The sequence below is a fragment of the Diabrotica undecimpunctata genome, chromosome 5, assembly GCF_040954645.1.
Source record: "Diabrotica undecimpunctata isolate CICGRU chromosome 5, icDiaUnde3, whole genome shotgun sequence".
Taxonomy (NCBI): Eukaryota; Metazoa; Arthropoda; class Insecta; order Coleoptera; family Chrysomelidae; genus Diabrotica; species Diabrotica undecimpunctata.
The window spans coordinates 11,056,538-11,066,997 of record NC_092807.1 but is presented as its reverse complement, the minus strand read 5'-3'; the positions used below and the strand labels follow the sequence as shown (position 1 = coordinate 11,066,997).

The 10,460-nt window shown below is 33.7% G+C and overlaps 1 non-coding gene across 1 annotated transcript; it reads right to left on the bottom strand.

Annotated features, from left to right (window-relative positions):
- Window positions 1-251: 251 nt before the first annotated feature.
- LOC140442544 (U6 spliceosomal RNA) lies at window positions 252-358 on the bottom strand. Its single transcript, XR_011951070.1, has one exon. It is a non-coding gene; the product is annotated as a U6 spliceosomal RNA (small nuclear RNA).
- Window positions 359-10,460: the final 10,102 nt, after the last annotated feature.

Below are 10,460 nucleotides of genomic sequence, written 5' to 3'. Positions count from 1 at the left end.
AGTTTATTTCAATTTATCACTAAGATTCACAATTTATAACTTACATTAAACTTTGTTAATGTTAAAAATATTCGGAGCCCATATTGAATACAACATATAGTTATCGATGCAGAACCGAACTCTACCGTTGGAAATGGTAACATGGCAACGTATGGCTCTACATCGGTTACTTGGTCCTGAGACAAAGTGTCTTCGAGGACCTGTTGATAACAACATCAAAGTTAGAAAGGGTTAAATTTAAATTTAAGGGTTTAAATTTGGATCGCTTCACGATTCTGAGTGCCATCCTTTCGCAGGGGCCATGCTAATCTTCTTTGTATCGTTCTAATTTTGGTATATGTACCGCCGAAGCAAGTACAATCAAACATATTCATCGAGTGTATTTACAACAATGTACTTAAGCTGTTTATTTTAAAGATGACTAATAGATGACTAATATTCCTTAGACATTTTCGAAGTGTTTAGTTCTTACTCCGCTTCCATCTCCCTGCCTGATTGAAGAAGACTTAAAGAGCGTGCATATACGATTAAAACTAGACCTCGTACGATAACTACTTTTTAAACCAAATTTCGAATGTGTTTACCATTAATTGCTCCAACACAATTCGGAAAATCCCAAAGAGATCTATATTTCCTAGATATTTTTTGGAACATTTCCTCTGTTGGTTGTGGCATTACCAAAGTGAGCATTCTTGTAACAATGGATTCAGCAACTTGCCTTGTTATTATACATATTCTAAACTGAAACGCCAACGATCTAAAAGATTCTCCTGTAGCAAAGAGCGTGCATGTACGATTAAAACTAGACCTCGTACGATAACTACTTTTTAAACCAAATTTAAACATCAGGTGATAAATTAAAAAAACTCTCATAAAACAGTAGTAACAGAGCTCATAAACCTGAAATTTTACGAGTGTACGCTATGAATAACACACCATAAAGGATACATGGTGGGTGTGAAACCATTTTAATTTAATTAGGAAGGTTTTTACAAAAAATGACAATGGCACATTTGTAATTAGTAATCATTTGTCCAATTAAATCTGACATAATATTAGGAATTATTACATCTTATTTAAATTTGTAGGTAGCTGAATGTTACTCTTGTGATGGTCAACATATAGGTACTTACGCCACTATTTTATACAGTGTGTAAAAGCCAAATGGAATAAATTCATTATTTAAGTTACTGTACATATTTATAAAAAATCCCGAAACACGTCAAATTTAAATTATAACTTCTTATAGGACATTCTCTAACGTGAAAATGCAACCCCTACCTTCAACCCCCTTAGAATGACAGGTATAACCCCCAATTTTTAAAATAGGAAGTATAGGCTTGTTATATATCGTGTGATATATCTTTTCATTCTCCATTCAAAAATGTTGTCGCTTTTAAGTTTATTAAGATTAATTAAGATAAAATAAATTTAATTTAATTTAAAGAATTTCCGTGGCAACGTTATTTTAACACGCATTAGTAAATTGTTTTATTTAAGTTGTCAGTATTTTAATTTAAGTAAAAAGTTCGTTCAATTCAATTCTGAAAAATGGTTAGATTAACGGAAATGCATAAAATAACAGTTTTACAAATGATTGGTTACGGAGATAACACCCGAACACAACAGGAAGTAACTCACATATTTCATGAGAAATTTCCTAATTTACCGCCTATATCCCAAGGAACAATAAGTAAAATAGAGAAGCAGTTTCGCGAGTTTGGTCATGTGAGGCAGATGAAAAAAGCAGCTGCCAATGCACTGAGCGATGAACTCAAATTAGATGTGTTGCTTGAGTTTCAGGAAAATCACATACATCGAGTAGACAGACATCCACTACATTCAATGCTAGCCATACATCGATAGTAAACATATTAAAAGAAAATAAATTGCATCCCTATAAGATGATACCTACTCAGGAGCTCATGGAAGACGATTTTGATAGGAGAACTTTTTTTGTGAGCAAATGATGGACATGTTGGATAACAATATTATCCAATTAGAAGACGTTATGTTTTCTGAAGAGTGTACTTTTTCACTTAATGGTCATGCTAATCGGCAAAATGGCCGCTACTGGGCCACGGAAAATCCTCACTGGATGAGAGAAGAACACACTCAATACCCTAAAAAGGTTAATGTTTGGACAGGGATTGTAGGAAACAATATCATTGGTCCCTTTTTCATTGAGGGCAACTTGAATGGCAACAATTATTTGGCACTACTTCAAAATGATGTCATTCCAACGTTGGCAAATTTATATCCTGATCCAGGAAACCCTCAAGTTCCAGCGAATACGATATGGTTTCAGCAGGATGGAGCACCACCACATTACCAACTTAATGTCCGGCAGTACCTCGATACAATATTTCCCAATCGGTGGATGTGTGAACAAGATCGAAATAGATACAAGATCGAAATAGATGGAAAATTATGAGGGAGATCTATGTCCAGCAGTGGATAAGCGAAGATTGAATGATGGATGTGGAGGTGAGGATTGATTGAATGGCCAGCGCGATCACCTGATCTTACATTATTAGATTTCTTTTTATGGGGATATGTGAAGAGCCATGTGTACAAAACTAAACCTTCTGATTTAAATGACTTAAAAAGAACGAATAACGCTTGCGATTAGGTCGATCACGCCTGTTATGTTAAATAATGTTAGAAGACAGTTTTATTTGAGATTAGGATGTTGCCAAGACGTTCGCGGTGAACATTTTGAACATCTACTTCATTAACATTCATAGTTCTTTTTCGTGTTCTACATTTTATTACGTTTTGCATTAAATTTTAGTTTTTGATTGTATTGTAGCGAATTTCGGTAACCACATGATTTTAATTTATTTTATTTTAATCAATCTTAATAAACTTGAAAGACAACATTTTTGAATGGAGAATGAAAAGACCTTTCAAACGATATATCACAAGCCTATACTTCCTATTTTAAAAATTGGGGGTTGTACCTGTCATTTTAAGGGGGTTGAAGGTAGGGGTTACATTTTCACGTTAAAGAATGTCAAGTTATAATTTAAATTTGACGTGTTTCGGGATTTTTTATAAATATGTACAGTAACCTAAATAATGAATTTATTCCATTTGACTTTTACACACTGTATAATAAGATAACAAATGACCGTTAAAAAGTGTCTGTTTTCATTATTTAATAATATAACAATAAAACATTACACTACCACCACCTAATCAACTGATTTATCAAACTAGAAAAAATCAGGTCCGACTTTAAAAAATTAGTTCGTTTTTTTCATAGCAAAAATTTCACCCTGTACACGGTTTTGGAAAACTCTAATAAGTTTTTATAAATTAGACAAATAGACAATTAGAATGCCATGTTTATTACTTTTTTCCTCGCAAGATTACTTAATTTTTAATTAAAAATAAATCAAATTTGACTATGAATTAAAAGCAAAGTGAAAAAACACACCTCACCTGATTCAAACTGGAGAAAAATTAGGTCCGGTTTTAAAAATTTAGTTTGTTTTGTTCATAGAAAAAATTTTACCCTCTATACGGTTTTTTAAAAACTAATAAAAATTTCATAAATTAGACAAATAGGCAATAATGGCATACTAATTTTTTTCCCACACGATTACTTAATTTTTAATAAAAAAAAATATCAAATTTGACTATGAATTAAAAGTTTGGCAAACTAAACCACATTCATACCATTTAAACAATTAAATTGTAAATAACAAACTATCTGATATCCCTTAAAATTTTAGATTCAATACACAATACTGCACTCCGCATTGTCTTGGGAGCTTACAGAACCACACCAATAGAAAGCCTGTATTGTGAAGCAGCTGAACCATCTCTATATCACAGAAGAATGTACTTAAAGTTAACCTATGCAATTAAATCAAATGCAAATCCCAACAACCACACCTTCAAATATGATCACCTTAACCGATTATCAACATGTTTCTCCAATAAATCACGTCTACATAAACCTTTCTACCACCGAATCAAAATGGATCTCTCATCTCTGAACACCACCTTACCTACTTGCTTTCCCGTTAGTTTTGAACCTGCTGCACCATGGACTTTGGGAGTGCCTAAAATAATAACTACCCTAACATCATTGGACAAACACACTACTAACCATAGTATAATACATCAAAATCTGCAAAACTTATTATCAAAGTATACAAATTTCTCTCAAATTTATACAGATGCTTCAAAATCAACAGATGGCGTGGGAGCAGCAGTTATATCCTCTAATATGTGTCAAAAATATAAGTTGCCAATACACTATAGTACTCTTAATGCAGAATTATATGCCATATACGAGGCACTCACATATATTATATCCTCACCAAATCAGAAATATATAATTTTGACTGATTCACTAAACTCACTACAATCTATAGGAAGAATATACCCAGAGAATCATATTCTTGAAAAAATAAAACAAAATCTGATAGAGATAGAAAATTGTAATAAGGAGGTAATCTTTATTTGGATCCCATCACATAATGGTATTAGAGGTAATGAAGAAGCAGATAAGTGTGCGCGTGAAGCCGTCAATTCAGCTGACTCTATTACTGTGAAATACGTGATAGCTAGTGATGTTTCAAGTGTTATCAAATCGCGGATCCTAAGTGAGTGGCAAAACCGGTGGGAATTTTCAGTGTCCAATCTTCGGAATATTAAACCGTACATTAAACCATGGAGATGTTTCCCCACTAAAAGAAGGAATCAAGTGACAATAACTCGTCTTAGATTAGGTCATACCAGTGCCACGCACAAGTTCTTAATTACTAAAGAATCCGAACCAAAATGTGAGCAGTCTAACGCTAAACTCTCGGTGAAACATGTTGTAGACTGTCCAGTTTTCTCCACAGCAAGAATCAATTATGGTATCTCAATAAACTTAGGGAACGCACTTGGTGCAAATTGTTCATTCACAAATAAGTTAAACTACTTAAAAGCTATTAATGTTGTTAATATATAATACATTTAATATTGTAAATCCGATTCTCGCTAATAACCTTCGGGTTGATGCGAATTTGTAAATAAAAAAAAAATTAAAAAAAAAACTATCTGATAGGTTTTCTATGCACGATTCTACGCACCAAAAAATATAAAAAACAGTTAAGGTACCGAGGGGATATAAAAGTGAATACTCAACTCTTCCCCTGACTCCTAGACAGTACATCTACAAAGCACGTGGTGTTCGTGTGTATTAAGGTATAAAAAAAATTGCTTATTACAAGCTTAAATTTTTATTTTAAGAAGATCTTTTCGGAATTAAATCATTCCATCATCAGTTAACTAAAAGAGAGAGTAAAAATACCAATATTAAAAAACACAAGTTAAAATTTAAATATATAGAAAGAAACACGTTGGTTTTTTACTACTTACATAAAAGGTTGTTAAAAAACATTGTATGGCCGCTTAAAAAAACTTTCGAAGGACATCCGTATTAAAATATAATCCTCATGGTTTTATCAAGGTAAATGCAATAGACTTAACTTATTGATTATTAAAAACTGAAGATGGGGGCATCTTACATGACCCCCTGTAGCTGGTGAAGTTTTTTCGACTTACATGTAAGATGTAAGATGCCCCCATCTTCAGTTTTTAATAATCAATAAGTTAAGTCTATTGCATTTACCTTGATAAAACCATGAGGATTATATTTTAATACGGATGTCCTTCGAAAGGTTTTTTAAGTGGCCATACAATGTTTTTTAACAACCTTTTATGTAAGTAGTAAAAAACCAACGTGTTTCTTTCTATATATTTAAATTTTAACTTGTGTTTTTTAATATTGGTATTTTTACTCTCTCTTTTAGTTAACTGATGATGGAATGATTTAATTCCGAAAAGATCTTCTTAAAATAAAAATTTAAGCTTGTAATAAGCAATTTTTTTTTATACCTTAATACACACGAACACCACGTGCTTTGTATTCAACAGGTATACTAGCCACTCCTGGATATTTCCACTTCATGGTTTGTTCCAGTTTCACTTTTAACAGTACATCTAATCTAATCATAACCTTACAATTATCTTGATAGTCTATTGTAATTTATGTGCAAAATCAAGGAAAAAACTTCTTGATGTACCTTAAGAACTAAAAATCCATAGAAAATTATAGTATGCGAAACCGGTCGTTGGTGGTAGAATAAATTGATTGTCAGTAAGTCTTATTCTTATTTCTTTTTACCTATTTAAAATGGACTCACACATGCAACATATTCAAGATTTAAAAGAAGAAGAATTGACAGTTGACAAATGGTTCCGGTCTAGGCTAAAGCTCTGGTTTCCTCGAATGAGGTATCGGTAAATTGCTATCGCAATATTGCGGCGAATGACGTCCTAGAAAACTGTACCATGCACAATGATAGCAGTGGTTTTCAAGTAAGCGTTGGAAGCCACCGCAACGCAATATGACGGTGCCGGCATATTGAATGCGGTAGCCAATGCGGCGAGAAACATTATGTTAACGGTTTATTGCGGTGGTGAAGTGTGGTGATTCGTTTGTGTTTTTATATTGTAATAACTTTCAAATGATAGGTATAATACCTATATGTTTTATCTTATAAAGTTAACATAATTTAAAAGTGTTTTTTAGCGTAATGTGTTCTTGACTAAAACACACTGAATGAACAAGTGAAGAGGATGAAATATTGATAGATTGTTCAATGTAAAGATTACAGGAAAACCCAACTAAAACAGAGTTTATGGAAAGACACAAATTCTAACTAATATCTAAAATATTTATTTATAATATTTTACATTGCTGTAATTTATTAATTTTCTCGATAATGTTGTTCCTGCCATGCTACAGCACCGGGTCCATTAAAATACGTTTTAAATGTTTCACGAATTTGGACTGCTATATTTGCCCCACGTACGTTGTTTTAAATTAGTGGAAGTAAATTTTCTGTAGGTAGTTGATATTTCTCTCTATTAGTTGATGTCGGAAGTATGTTTGGTTCTCGCAGAAGATTATATAAGATACAGACACACATTATTAGTTTATCCGTTTTTCAGGATGCGTAGCAATTGGCTGAAAAAATATTCGAAAAATGCACAAAGAATGCCAAAGGCGTTTTCAGTTGTCCTGCGAGGTCGAGAAAGTCGGTAGTTATATATTGCTTTAGTTTTATCAGTCACTGATTGATTTATTGTGTATGGTTTCATGAGATGTTCATGAAGGCCTCATCCCCGATTTTAACATGAGGTACCAGGATATTCATACTAGGCAGTGGTTGTGGAGATGGAATATTAAATTCTTTTTGCAGAATCTTTTGTACAAATCTGCTTTTTGAATATATGCCTAAAATAAAATATGTTTTATTAGAAAAATTAAAATTACGTTAATTGTAATGAATTTTTTTTGGAGCCTTTATTCGAATGTGTTTACCATCAATTGCTCCAACACAATTCGGAAAATCTAAAAGAGATCTATAATTCCTAGATATTGTTTTGAACATTTACTCTGTTGGTTGTGGCATTACCAAAGTGAGCATTCTTGTAACAATGGATTCAGCAACTTGCCTTATTATTATACTAATCCATGAATGACACATTCTAAACTGAAACGCCAACGATCTAAAAGATTTTCCTGTGGCCAAAAACCTAAAAAAAATAAGATCTAATAATTCATGACACCTAACTCATTGTTTTTGTTTTTATATTTACAGACAATGATTGCAGCAAGAGGTGGGGATATGTAAGAGATTATTACATAAAAAGACGAGGCAAGCCTAGCACGGGTTCATCTGGGGAAGCAGCGAAGAAAAGATCGGTCCAGCTATCATTCTTAGATAGTATCTCTTCGGCCAAGAAAAGGTAAATTTATATTTCCTTATTTTACTGATAATAAAATATATTTATTTTATTTTTAGTACTCTCAGAAATATAGAGCAGTCTGAATCTTAACGGAGTGTGGAAAATAGCACAGCTCATTGTAGAAATGAAGACGACTACATGGAGCAACAACCGTCTGAACTACTTATTACCGCAGATGAAACTAGCAACAACATTTTAAATATCCAAGAAGCCGAAGCTGAAATTGTAAAAACTCCAAGAGTTAATAAACGCAAATATCCATCGCAAACTACATCCACATCTGCAGATGAACGTTTGAAAATATTAAAACAAATAGCCAAAAGACAAGATCTAAAAAATATGGAAAAGCAAGATGAAATTGATTTATTCTGTGAATCAATGGCAAAAATAATTAAATAGTTGCCAAAAGTAGTTCAGGCTAGGCTTCGAATGCAAATTGGAAATTTAGTAGGAAATGCAGAGATTGAACAATTATCATCATTGACAAGTTCTGACTGTGAGTATAGACGATCATCAGCAGGTAGCTCCACATCCGGCACTACTTCAGTAGTGGCGGAGCCTGGCCTAAAATACTTTATAAATACTTGTATGTAAATTTATCAAATAAACGTACATTTCTTCAAAATAAAAGTATATGTAAGACTATGTGTTACGTTTGTGTTTGATGTAGTAAATATCTTACAAACAGGCATAATTTCTGCTCAGGAGTCAATGGATTTGGAATAGTGGTATTGCACAAAGATCGTCTTTTATATATCCTAGGACGTAATCAAATAAGACCGGCGTCAACCGAAAATATTCTCTGAACTTATTTTCGTATGTAAATAGCGACAAATCAAAATTTGGTATGCACCCTCTACAGTTCTATTTTTAAAAAGGTCAGATTCACTTCTTCTATTATTCTCTTTCTCTGATTCCTCACCATCTAGCACTACTAAAAGAGCAACATCGAGGTCGTCCATGATCGCTCGTTTTCAACGCAAAACAGTACAGACGACGCTTTCTGAGTTTACACATTTTATTGCCGCAATAAAGGAACTTGATTTTTCCACCGCAATCTGACGTCATTCATCGCAATATTACGGTCGCAATTTGCCAGTACCGCTTTCGAGGAAACCAAAGCTTAAGGTTCATGCTCAGCCTCAGTGACGTTACACTGTCTCGCCCAAGTGTCCTATACTCTGCTGAAACACCTTCACAATGGACATCACCATTACAAGAGCTTGGATGAAAGAATACACAGGATTATGTCCTACCACAGGAAGAACTAATAATCGAAATGATGGACGAAAGAAGACAGCTTAAAAATAGAGTATAAACGAAAGCATAATCTGATTCGAAGAAAAATCAGGGAAGCCAAAGAGTTATGGATGCGAGCAAAATGTGAGGAATTAGAAGAATTGCACGAAAATACACCCATAACATTAACGAATAATGAAGGTCATGCACTATCCCTAGAAGACGCAGTAATGGAGGAATGGGAAAACTACATTAAAGCATTATTTAAGGATGATCGAGGATCACTACCTAACTTAAGTGCAAATACAGGACCATCAATCTTAAACGCTGAAGTGGAAAAAGCCATACACCAAGCCAAAAACAACAAAGCCAGTGGACCAAATTAAATATACAGCGAATGGCTAAAATTACTCTCAAATGACAATATAAAAGAACTCACTGTACTTTTCAATCAAATATATGACACTAGCGAAATTCCATCGGACTGGCTAAAATCGATCTTTATTCCTCTACCTAAGAAACCGATATACTGTTGCATATTCTTCTAAACCGAATTAACAACAAGTGCGAAGAAATAATTAGTCAAGAGCAGTTCGGGTTCCGGAGATGCCTTGGAACTAGAGAAGCACTATTTTCTATGCAAACACTCCTTCAACGATGTTGGGAGGTAAGAAAACCCGTATATATGTGCTTCATTGATTTTGAAAAGGCATTTGATCGCGTTCAGCATACCAGACTAGTTACCGCCTTGCAGAGCATCCAACTAGATGAGAAAGACATCAAACTTATTGCCAAACTTTACTGGAACCAAACAGCCATTATTAATACCAACAACAGAGAATCAAAGCCAATCAGTATTGAACGAAGCGTAAGACAAGGCTGTATACTATCTCCCACCCTCTTTAACGTGTATTCTGAGAATCTATTTAGGGAAGCTTTAAAAGATCAAAAAGGAATTATCATAGGAGGAGAAATAATTAACAATATACGGTACGCCGACGATACTGTGATTATAGCTGAAAACATCGACGATCTGCAGGAGCTAATCAATAGAGTTGACATGGAATGCACAAATTGGGGACTGTCGATAAATATCGATAAAACTAAATACATGGTGACTAGTAAAGTGGATATCGGCGCAACCCAACTGATATTAAACCAACAACCGCTGCAGAGAGTTCAGAGATTCAAATACCTTGGATGTTGGATTACCCAAAATCTAGATCCATCCTTCGAAATTAGATGTAGAATTGAACAGGCAAGAAACTCATTTCAAAAATTCAAGCCTCTATTATCCAATAACTCATTAAATTTGGAAATCCGTGAAAAGTTTACAAGATGTTACGTGTGGTCTGTACTTTTGTATGGATGTGAAACTTGGACTTTAAACGCCGATATCA